This window comes from Odocoileus virginianus, chromosome 8 (assembly GCF_023699985.2).
Source record: "Odocoileus virginianus isolate 20LAN1187 ecotype Illinois chromosome 8, Ovbor_1.2, whole genome shotgun sequence".
Lineage (NCBI taxonomy): Eukaryota > Metazoa > Chordata > Mammalia > Artiodactyla > Cervidae > Odocoileus > Odocoileus virginianus.
Window position 1 is genome coordinate 42,836,404 of NC_069681.1, and position 11,631 is coordinate 42,848,034.

The 11,631-nt window shown below is 42.6% G+C and overlaps 1 long non-coding RNA gene across 1 annotated transcript; it reads right to left on the reverse strand.

Annotated features, from left to right (window-relative positions):
* Nucleotides 1–1,715: 1,715 nt before the first annotated feature.
* On the reverse strand, nucleotides 1,716–8,268 carry LOC139036332 (uncharacterized). The gene is made up of 2 exons (XR_011489065.1): nucleotides 8,001–8,268; nucleotides 1,716–6,238 (listed from the first exon to the last, which is right to left on the reverse strand). It is a non-coding gene; the product is annotated as an uncharacterized lncRNA (long non-coding RNA).
* Between the last annotated feature and the right edge of the window lie 3,363 nt (nucleotides 8,269–11,631).

Consider the following 11,631-nt stretch of genomic DNA (forward strand, 5'->3'; position numbering starts at 1 on the left):
TCAGTGAACATCTTCAAACCCCTGACCTCATGGAGGAGAACCCTAAAAGGGAGTGAAGAAGGGTCTTTTACACGAAGACCCCAATTCTGGCTTGGGAAAAGGCCTCAGATCTGCATTTCTAACAAGATCCCTTAAGACACCATTAGTAGTCTACTAAGAAAAACAACCCAGGGAGAGGGTACAATAAGAGAGCAAGTTTGACATCTGTGCAAAGACTAGAAGCAAAGAGGATTAAATCAGTTATCAGAGAAAAACTTTCCCAATTTCAGGGAAAACCAAGCACAAAGTCTGTGGAGAAAATGCCTGGAGAGTAAATGGTGGTGATGAGGAGACGCAGAATAAAAGGTCAGTGTATAAAGACAGTGGGTGAGCTGGAGGCTCAAGCAACATTATGACTAACAGTACATAGTCAAGAGCAGAATCAGGTATCAGAAATATTCAGAACACGGCAAAAACTAGAATTTTAGAAATCAAAAGATGTGAGAAGGTTCAAGTCTGACAATTTTCTAGAGGAAAAGAAGGCTAGAAAATCACTTGCCTTTACAATGACCCTGCAGAACAGGGTGAAGAGTCAAACCTCAAGGAAATCCAGTCCAGCACAAAAGCTGCTATTATACACGTGGTGCATGCTGTTACCAAAAAACAAGCATCACTGGAGAAGACACACTATTACTTCAAGTTGGGAAAGGAAAAGCTTGTGGATTCAGAAGCAAAGTTTAAGGCTGGTGCTAGCTGAAAGGCGTGCCAAACAGTCAGCTATAAAACTAAGTACACAAAACATAAAATAGTGATCTCCTAGTCTTAAAAGTAGTCTCTTACCTTCATACAGAGGTGCTGCTTTGCTGTTCTGCATTCCTCTGGCTCATCATTTCAGACAATTCAGGGAAATGGTTAATTCTTAAACATAAGATCAACAGATTTCTCATTTGTCCTGCTAGCAACCAACCCTACTTAACTCCCCCTGGAGATTCTGATGCATCTGGACTACAATTCCAGCAGTGATCTTGAGGTGGCCTTGGCCTAGCCTAAGGCCACTTAGTTGGTTAAGGGCTTCACATACTTGAATAAGCACAGATCATTTTTATCTAGCCTCGCAAGGTTCTGAAGGCCCAGCTCACCCAAATCTGCTGAAGAGTAGTAATCCTATACAACTACTTACATCTGAATTATGTAGAGAATGGTTCCTTTTAACCAATGAAATTTCAGAAGAACTTTCAATGTCTTAGTCTACATAAGTTAAAGTCAGCATTATTTTTAACAATCTTCATAGTACATACACTTCTTACAAGCAAACGTAAAATAAGTACAAGTTAATCACAGTTATTAACAATGGGGATACTACACTCAATGTGTTGTTCTTTACCTCCATACCACTTTACTTAACCTCATTAAGGAGGAAATCTGCTGGCAATTACTTATTTTTTAATAAGTATTCAAAACCACATGTGACTGGAATTGTTTACTGTCTTTTTCATAGTTCATCAACATGGGTTTGAATTCAGAGCCTACTTACCATCTTCATATCCTTGCAAATAAACTTTGCTTATCTCATTCCCTTATCTGTAAAATCAGGATACAAACACAGATGCCACTGATACCAAAGTTAAGTACACCTGTTCCCACTCCCCCCCCCCACCCCGTTACCTCAATTAATAAGGAAAAGTGTTTGGATGTTTTACAGTAACAAAAAACACCAGAAAAATTACAACCAAGAATAACCTTTAAACTTTTATTTCAAAATTCTCATTCTGGTCAATTTAACAAGTAGTTTTAAAATGCATAAATTTACTTACATTAAAAGCATCAAAACAATTCCAACAGCATGATTTAGTTGCAAATACATAAGCATCTCTGAATGCTGTATACACTAAATTAGAAGGAAACTAAGCCTTCACGGATTTTTCTATGGCCTTAAAATTCACAGGATATGCCCAACTTCATCATCCTTTAAAACTCAGTAAGAATATTACATCCTGAATTTAACTTAACAAAACAGAAAACGGTATTCAGACTTTAAGCACAATGAAAGCTCAACAACCTCCAAGGCAGAGAGGAATGTGCTGTCTTCAAGCAGGCATGGTAGGACTTCCAGCGGGACAAAAACTGACCTTGCACAGCGAGCCCTCCTTACCTTTACTGCTCAGCTCAGAGGCTCCGAATTCTGACGCTAGACAAACTACCCAGGTTATCAATTCAGAACAGTACTTCATTCATTCATATACAGCAAGCTTTATAACGTGACACCAAATTTTTCTCCAGGCAGTTGTAGGTTGCTTTTTATCACGAATCATTCTGTAGGGCTCAATCATTTGTAGGGCTCTTCAAAATACAGGGAAAACCCTCAAGTCTGGTTTGCTCTGCTTAGATAGGTTTGCCTGTAAAATGAAGATCTCAAAAGGTTTTAGTAAAATCACCACTACTTCGCAAGCAGCTTTGACAAAGAATAACTTGTAAAACCGTAAGTACTTTGCTTTTTTTACACACAAACTGAAGAATTAGATATGAATAACATGCAAAAGAATATTATTAATTTTTTCTGAAAATAGTCTTAAGGCTATCAAATTTGAAACTTAAAGGAATTTCAGGGTTAAAACACTGAGAAAAAATGGCCAGAGCGGTTTTCCCCAGGTTAATTATACGTGAGGCAATCATTAGCTATAATCAGCTTGTTCCCTTACTGATATCTCAAAATGGCTGAATGTTAACCTTTGTTATTTGCATGTCTTTTCTTTAGTGTTACTTGAAGAGTATGTTGTCCAAGCCTAAGAAATCTTTAGACATAAGCATACAAAATTTGCCATGCATTTTACCTAGCATCAGATGCAATTCCTACTAAATCTTACTAAACCCTACACAACCGCAGCCCCACCACCAATGCCCACATAAAACGTTCTCACTGATTAACAGCTCAACTAAATTCTGAACATCACAAATTCAGCATCTAAGAAGAATTATCTTAAACCTAACAATTCTTTTAGTTACTTGACTTATGGTTTAGCACGTTTAAGAATCATCTGACAGGCTTATCATTGTTTCACTCTGAACAATGCTATAAAAATAAAATTTTTAAAAGCTTTAAAAATAAAATTATATGATCTGGTATATGCAAACATTCCTTTTTTCCCTTTTAACCTATAGCACACCCTTTTGTAGAGTACTGTAAGCCATGCTAATATTATGGGACTTTTAAAGCATAGTTTAAAGCAGTGTTTGTCATTAAACACCAAAACAATTTTTAGGTTTCCAATTCAAAAGGTTTAAGAACTCAAACGAATGGACAGTTCGATTTCCATTTTGTAAGCACATCATTCTGAGTAGTATTCTCTCATTCTGGAAATTATTTACCTTTTACTGAACTCCAGAACTGTGAAATTCTTACCTTTTCTATTCAGGGATCCTTAATTAAGCTCTTTGTATTTCTTAAAGAAGGGACATGCAAGTTTTGTTCAACTTCACACAATGCATTTTAAAAGAATGTTCTCAAAATGTATTGGGTGGCACATTGAGGTTACATGTTAATTTATTCCATATTACTAAAATGGCATCCTTCTTACAAAATTTAACTTTGGTCCAGTTTCAACAACCGATCATTTAAAATACAATCATTCTTAAGTTAACCCACATTTTTCTACCACCTATGAAACCCAGGCTAGAGACAAAAAACACAGAAGAAGCAGGGATGTTGCTCTGACTGCCTCTACTTAGGTTCCACTTGTCAACTGTCACTGTTGCCAAAATCTGCTTTATGAAGGGAGTAGGGAACAGAAAGGTTAACTAACAGACTTTAAACAAAAACTAATTTCAGATTCCCACTCACACTCTTGGCATTAAGACCTACAGACACAGACACACATACTTGTCAACTCCATTCAGCATTAGCACATCTTGTTTTCTTTTCAACTACTGTTTAAATTCCAGAAAGTTAAGAACAATCTAAGGATCACTGCCAAGTTTATACATCATTAACAATTACTAAAAAACTTGCAAATAACCAGTTAACAGTTACACATGAAGAACACCAGTACTGATAAAATAGTATTTGTTTACTAGCAACAAAAGACAACCCACCCCTCCCAAATTTAAATTTCATTTTGAAAAAATAACAGAACTTTCTTTACACAATGCTTTAAACAGAATGGCATTTTCACCAAATTTAAATATTTGAATGTTAAGCAACAAGTTATTGCCTTTTAGAGGTTAAGTAAAATGTCCTGAATTCCATGTCCAAAGTAATCAAAAGGCATATATCCTCACTTTACAGATTATCAAAATAAATTTACCTTACAAATTGTTAATGGAATATTTGATAACCAGGTAAATCAAATTTGACCAAAAATCACATACAACATGCAATCTTAGAAGAATGTTTTAGTACAAAAATATGACAAAACGACTTCAAGGAAAAGCTGTATGTGGTTAATACATATACACAGATATATATGTGAACTTTTACACAGAATGATTACACATCTTCTTTTTTGATACTTTCTCTATTTCTGGAACGGTTAAAAGTGGAAGTTGAATCTTCAGCAATATTTAATTTTCAAAATCTTCTGGTCACAATCCCCACCAAACTCAACAGGCCGGGACAAGTGCAATACCATACAGAAACACAGCATTGCAACCGATCCCAACCTGTGTAGAAAGGGGTTTGATTTTCCCTTACTTTTCTACAGACTTTTCACTACCACAGTCAGTTTTGCATGGATTTGCACAGCAGAATATCACACAGCTGGATGCAAACCTGCAAAACTAACCATAGAACAGTGTTCAGTAAACTGGACAGTTTGACTGGGCGGCAGGCCGAAGCTGGAGTTCTACAGCTAGCAGTACTTTAAGTGCTCATAATGCAGTAGATAACTAAACACTACCTGCACTATAAGCACTTTAGTGCTACAGGAGCTGTCAGTCACAGACACCAGGCGGATTCTACATCGACACAATAAAAGTACACAAAATTAGTTAAGGACCACTTGAAGGAAATAGCAGGCCACCATCAGTTTTGCATAGATTTGCACAACTACATTCTTCTTGTAGTGCAACTATGCAAAACTAACAGAGGACTGCAAACACAAAGTATTAACACACCTCTATACTTGCTTGGCTTGGCTCATTGGATGAAAGCATAACTTCTTATGCCAGAAGGAGCACTTAGGGCAGTAGATGCTAATCTACTTCACTATCTGCACTAGATGCACCTTAGAACAAAAAGCACTCAACACCAGCAGGCCCTGCGCTTTCCAGCCCACCTTGGCTCCCCGAGGCAGCTGTCACCATAATGCTACAAGTGCCTTCACTGCAGTAGATGCACATATCACTACCTGCACTGTAAGCACTTTGACATTATTCTGACTCGTCACAATCTTCAGTTTTACAAGATGATGTTCTCTTTATTCCTGCTAAATTTGAAATAAATAAATAGATGAAAGAACAGCTCAAACTCTAACATTTATATAAAACACAAAACATTGAGCATAAACCCTAAATAGGGAAGAGAAAATGAGTTAAATCATCTCAAACCTTCCAGTTTCATTTAAAAGCAAATTTAGACCTCAAAACTAGAAAAGGTTTAATAAGACACTTATAATTAATCATCATCCTAGTACTTTTAAGAACACGGTAGCTCTTCTTTTCCTCTGCCATTCCCAAAGGCATACTTAAAAAGAAAAATCAAAATCATACTGTGTACCAGGGTAATTTGAGTCATATACCTTTCAGAGGAAATCTTCGCATCCACGTGGCAAAACATTTTTCTTTTCTTCTGGCTTCCAATTAGTAATTACTTGGTAAACTGATTAATAAAATTACCGTTCAGACTACATTTCAAGTATATCAGCTAGTTTTAGAAGTTGAACGTCTCAGATAATTTAAGCTTGAAAACTTACTCCAGTGTAGATCCATTTTGTCAATTTAAAGCAGTTCTAAATTTTTTGTATCAGTTTGCAAAGATTTATAAGGTATTTGCATTATATTTTTACTAACTTACACATGAGCTATAATCCAAACTAAGTTTTCGAAAAACAAAACAAAAAGACAATAAACAGAGAACAAAATACCTACTTCACTATTTGAAAACCCAATCCCATATTTCTTCAAATGACAGAATAAAGTCAAGAGAAAACTGTTTTTAAAAAGTTAACAAGTAAAATTCAAATATACACTTACCCACTCAGGAAAACTTCCTTCTCAGCAAATATCCTTAGAAAAGCTTTTGGTGCAGTTAGGTCCACGTGGATGACTGGGGGGGGGGGGGGGGTGGATAGGGAAAAAAAGACAAACATTTGCTCAAAATTACTGCCACCCTCCAAATCCATGTTTGAAAACTTGTTCTTTCCCACTCCCCCTTTTATCAACCACATCCATTAGTAAAACCAAGGACAGGGTAGTCAGGCAATACTGCCGGGGTTTAAAAGACCCAACGATATATGGGTGAAAAGGTGTAAAAGTTGAAAACTCACATGCATTAGATTCATGTTTTATCGAAATACCCGAGGATGATCAACAGCAATCGTTAACTACTGCACGGCTCCAGTGAGACGGAAAGGCAGTAAAGAGACTATTCTTCACCACCCCTCCCCCAATCAAGACCTCGTGGCTGCAAGCCGGGATAAAGAGTTGTTTCCCCAACTGATGTGGTGCAGATAGCACTATACTAATTTTTCCTCTCGGTGATATTGCAAAAATAAGCCTGCTTTACCCCAGTTCCTGTCCCCTTTAGTCCAGCTTAGGAATAAAAAAGGAGGCAGGAGCACCCCGGACTGCAAACTGCCCGCCACGCTCATGGAGCCCGGGCCGGCAGCACATGTCGCACAAGAGGGCGCGCGGCCCTGCGATTCTCCGCGCGGCCGCCAGGGGGCGGCGGGTCAGAGTCGGGGCCTGCCGGACACGGCAACCCCCCCCCCCACCCGTTTCCCGGCGGCAGCCGCGCGGCGACCGGCGGCGCCGAGGCCCGAGCGCGGCGGGGACGCGGACGCGCCGCCCCTCCTTTGTGTCCCCCAGCCCTCCCCCCCGAGCCCGGCCCAGAGGGGCGGGGGCTCCGCGACTGCGGTGCCCGTCGCACGCGGCCCGAGGCCTAAGCCAGGAACAATCGGCGGCGGCGCGCAGTCGCCGCCATGTCCCCCGCCCTCACCCCCGCGCAGCCCGCCCCGCAGGAACATGGCGGCGCGGCCGCCGCTCCCGCCGAGCCGGGTTGGCCTCCCGCGCCGCGTTCCCCTGCCAACGGGCGACCGAAGAGGGTTCCACGCCGCCACCAAGGCCGGCCCGGGCCTGCTCCGCCGGCCACGACCCGGGAAGTTGAGAGCCCCGCCCGGGGGCTGCCCACGCGGGTTAACAAAGCCCACACGGAGTGGGGGTGGCGTCCAGGCCGCGCCGCCCCGAGCACCCGCGCCCTCCGCCCACCCTCGCGCGCACAAAGTTTGGGGGCCCGCGGGCTCCGGGCCGGGCCACGCCGCCCGCCGGCTCGCAGGTACCTCGTGGGCGCGCCCCCTCCCGGTCCGCGGCCTGCCCCATGTGCCGCTGCCGCCGCCGCTTTGTTCTGGCGGCGCTTTAACTCTCGCCCCCGAGAGAAACTTTCCTTGCCCGGGGACCCCGCGGCCCGCGTGCGCCCGGAGCCTTGGAGGCGGGGGGGCGCAGGCCTCGCGCGTCCCTTCCCCGAGGGGCCATTGTGTGCGCCGCGCGCCCGCCCGCCTGCCCCGCCGGCCGGCCCAGGCAGGGTCCGCGCGGGTCCCGGGCGCGGCCGCCGCGCGCACACCGCCCCCTCCCGCCCTCCCGTCCGCGGCCCGGCCCTGCCCCTCCGCCAGCCCGCGTGCGAGCGAGGCAGCAGCGAGTGGCCGCTGCCACACGCCGGGGCGGCCAACGGCCCGAGACCCGCCCCGGTCCCCGGCCACGCCGCGGCCGCCACGCTGCCCCGGGGCCATCCCGCCCCACCCGCCCGCCGCCCTCCGGACCCGGGCCGCACACAACAGGTTTCACTCACTCGGCGGAGGGGCGGGCAGACTCACCAGGAGGAGTAGCCGCCACCATCTTCGCCTCGCCCGCCGCGGGCTCTCGCTCCCGCCTCCCCACCCGCCTCCGCTTTACTACGACCGGAGGCCCCAGGCCGGGGGTGCGGCCAGCCGGCCGGCCCGCCCCGCGGAGGGGGCTTCACGAGGGGGCGCGAGCCGCGGCAGCGCGGCGGGGGTCGTCCCCACCCCCTCGGCCTCGCCCGAGGGCGCGAAGTGGCGCGAAGGCGCAGGTCAGGCAGCCGCAGCAGCACCTCGAAGGACCATGTGGGTGAATGAAGGGCGGCGGCTCCCGCCTCAACGTAAATACGGACAAGCCCCACTCCCTCATTAGCATAAAAAACAAAGTACTTCCGACCTCCCCGCCCGCCCGCCAATCACCGCAGGCCCCGCCCACGGCGGCTCGGGCTCGGCGGCCGGGAAAGCGGGAGCCGGGAGCCGCTCGCGGCGCCGCGCTGCTTTCCCCCGGCCGCGCTCCCCCCGCCGCCCGCCCACTGCCGCCCGCCTCGCCGAGCGCCTCGCCCGGACACCTCGCGCCACGCCTTCGGCACGCCCTCCGTTAACTAGCTCCGCGCGCGTGCAGACCCCCGCGCGGCGCACACACTCCTGGAAGCGCACGCTTCCTGCGGCTTCCTGGGGGCTCGGCTTCCTGGGGGCTCTGCTCCCGCTGGCGTTCGACGTATACGCGATGTGGTTACTGTTTCTTACTTTTCCTGCCAGAGTCGGGTCTCGGTGGTAATTAGGGGCCTGCTTCATAACACCGTGAACCAAAGATAAGTAAAAGCCAGTGACTTACACACTCACGTCGAAACGGGCTTCCTCAGTGCAAAGATCGTTTTAGACACAGAGGTAAATGCCTAACACCCGAGACTTGTGAATGCACAGATTACTGCAGTGTGTTTCCTTAACCCGGCCGTGTGTAAAGCAAAACGCATGCCTGAAGCAGAGGTTTCACAGCTGCAGTACCTGGCCTTCCTCCCATACCCCGATGCATTTAGTAAGAACTCTTAGCTCTCGTGTACAAACAGTAGGTCTCGGAAAGAACCTCATAAACAACCACAAAGCAAAGCTGAGAAAAAGAGCCCACTCAGGAGTGCACCTCCTTCTACATGCTGTGGTTTAGGAAATTCCAGAATTCTCAGAAACATAATTATTAAAAGAAGTGAGGATTCGTAGCACTGACTACAAATACAGTAATTTTAAATTGGTTTTAAATAATACAGTAAGTATTTATTGGAAAGCACATGCCACTAGTTCATGATTTTACAAGTCAACACAATAGGAAAAAAAAAACAAAAAACCCTCATATTACCAGAAGACGCCTATAATGTCCAAATGTGAAAATTTTCGACCTTCACATCTTGATGATACTGCTGTTTACTATCTTTCTGACTCCTTTTTATCATGCTTTGGTTAAGTTCAACTGCCAAATTAGTGATGAAATAAAAAGTTATTTTTGCTACTTTTATATCAAGGATCTGTCTTCTCGATATTTCTGCTTTACAAATCAAAATAGATGGCCAAATCTGAAATTTTACAATATTTAATCTTGCTAATACAGTCATTTATGAGTCTTTCAAAGGGGAAAACTGCTAATTTTATTAAAAGTCTAGTTTACATTACTTTTGGCCAGCATTGATAGGTCAAATTCCTTTCATTAAAACTTTATCTTCTGCTGTAAAGTAGAAAGACTAGGAGGAGGGGTGCAATGAGTAAGTGTTCATCACACACTCTGAATCATGGGAAATCCCACCTATGTACAGGTTTCTTAGCAGGAGAGTTATCGCATAGCTTATTTCCAATGAAAGTCAACACTGCAGTACTCCTAGGTTGGAAGAGGTGTTTTTTGACACCTAACAGTATTTCTGCAGAAACCTAACATGTAATCAACTGTTTTCTATGACTACAGTTTGAGATTTAGTTGTTAATGTATACATTTTTTTTTACCGTAATCAAGATTTTGGAATATGTAAATTCACTTAAACCTACTTACTTGGAAATCCCAGAAAGTTTCATAATTAGTAGATTACATTTTATTCTTAAGGGTTCACTCACACTTCCTTTCAGACTTAATAAACAAATTGTTGTAAGTATAATTAGAATAATTGAAAACTTTCCCATCCCAATGAGTTTAAAGATTAGCCAACTTATATAATTTTTGAAGTCACTACTAACTAACTAGAAACTCATCTCCTCAATTTCAGGGTCACAGCTATGTGTACTTTAAAAGTAAAGTAAAGATTTTGTGGTTATGATTTGGAAGATCAGGAAAATATCTAAACTGCTAACAAATGCTTTCTGCAACCAAGGAATGTAAAAATAAAGCTATCTGAAATGCCAAAGTAGACACACAGCCTTCTCAAGTTAGCTAAAACACACGGTACTGTTTTACACAATCCAGAACATTTCAGATAAAATGAAAAGCTCAGTTCAATATCAGAACAGTTGCATATAACTGTTTACATTATATATAACAAGTACTAGAGAACTCTCTGTATTTTTTACTTTTCACCCAAATGTTTCAGTCTAATAGACACAAATGTTATGAATTGAGAGTGTAAAAATTTCTGCCCTTATTAATAAAATTTAGAATTTTATTCTCTAGATTGGGCTGTTTGACTGTATCAATTGACTTAATTGATATGTCAGTATCCATTGACTTAATTGTATTGAAATTTTGAAAGATAAATTCGCTTGAAGTATTCTTGTTTTGTAGTATCATTACAGATTTTAAGAAGCTAGTGAAGCAATAATCACGTCCACGTTGTAGATTGGAAAGCTTAAGGACAGTGAAAGAATATAAGAGAATACAATCATCAGTGTAATTTTAAAACTGTATCTATGTATAATTTGAATACTAACTCAGAGATAACCTACAAGTTGGCTGTTGGTATTAAGTATATTTCATATTTTGACAATTGGCATTGTTAACATGGATTTCTATAGCAATTTATTATTTTCTCACACTTATTTGAATTTTATGGGAAAGAAAAATAAATTTAAACAGCACTTTGACTTTGGAAAGCTAACTGGTTATAAATCTAGAACATTTTGAACTCTTTTTTTTTTTGTAATGTAGCAAACAAGGATCAATGAGACATATTCAATGATGATATTTTGAATTTTCTATAAATTATATTTGTAAATGTCTGAAAATGCATAACCTAGTCTTACCATATGATTTGCGCTTTCAATCAAATTAACAGTCAGCGCCTGCTATTCTTCTGGCACTGGTGGAAGTTAAAACAAGAATAAAACAGAGCCTGTGCTTTTGAAAAGTTTAAGAGTTACAGAATATTATGGATTATTGTGAATGTTTCATGAATAAATCAAACACATCAGGTCCTTCCTCAAGTTTTTATTTTATTTATTCCTTCCAATGTCTAATAAAATAATCCCCCCAATGTCAAATTATTTTATTTTCTTGGTTAAGAATTTCAAACATTTACATTTCATGTGTGTTATTTGATAATCATGCATAACATGAATGTATGGATTATTTGCTACAAATGCATTCCAAGGTACTATTAATGACAATAAATTTGTAGGGAACACAAATGCCTTGCTCATTTAACCTAATAATCTCATCTGTGGTTTTGAGATTAAGAAAATATAAATTATAAAGGGAAAC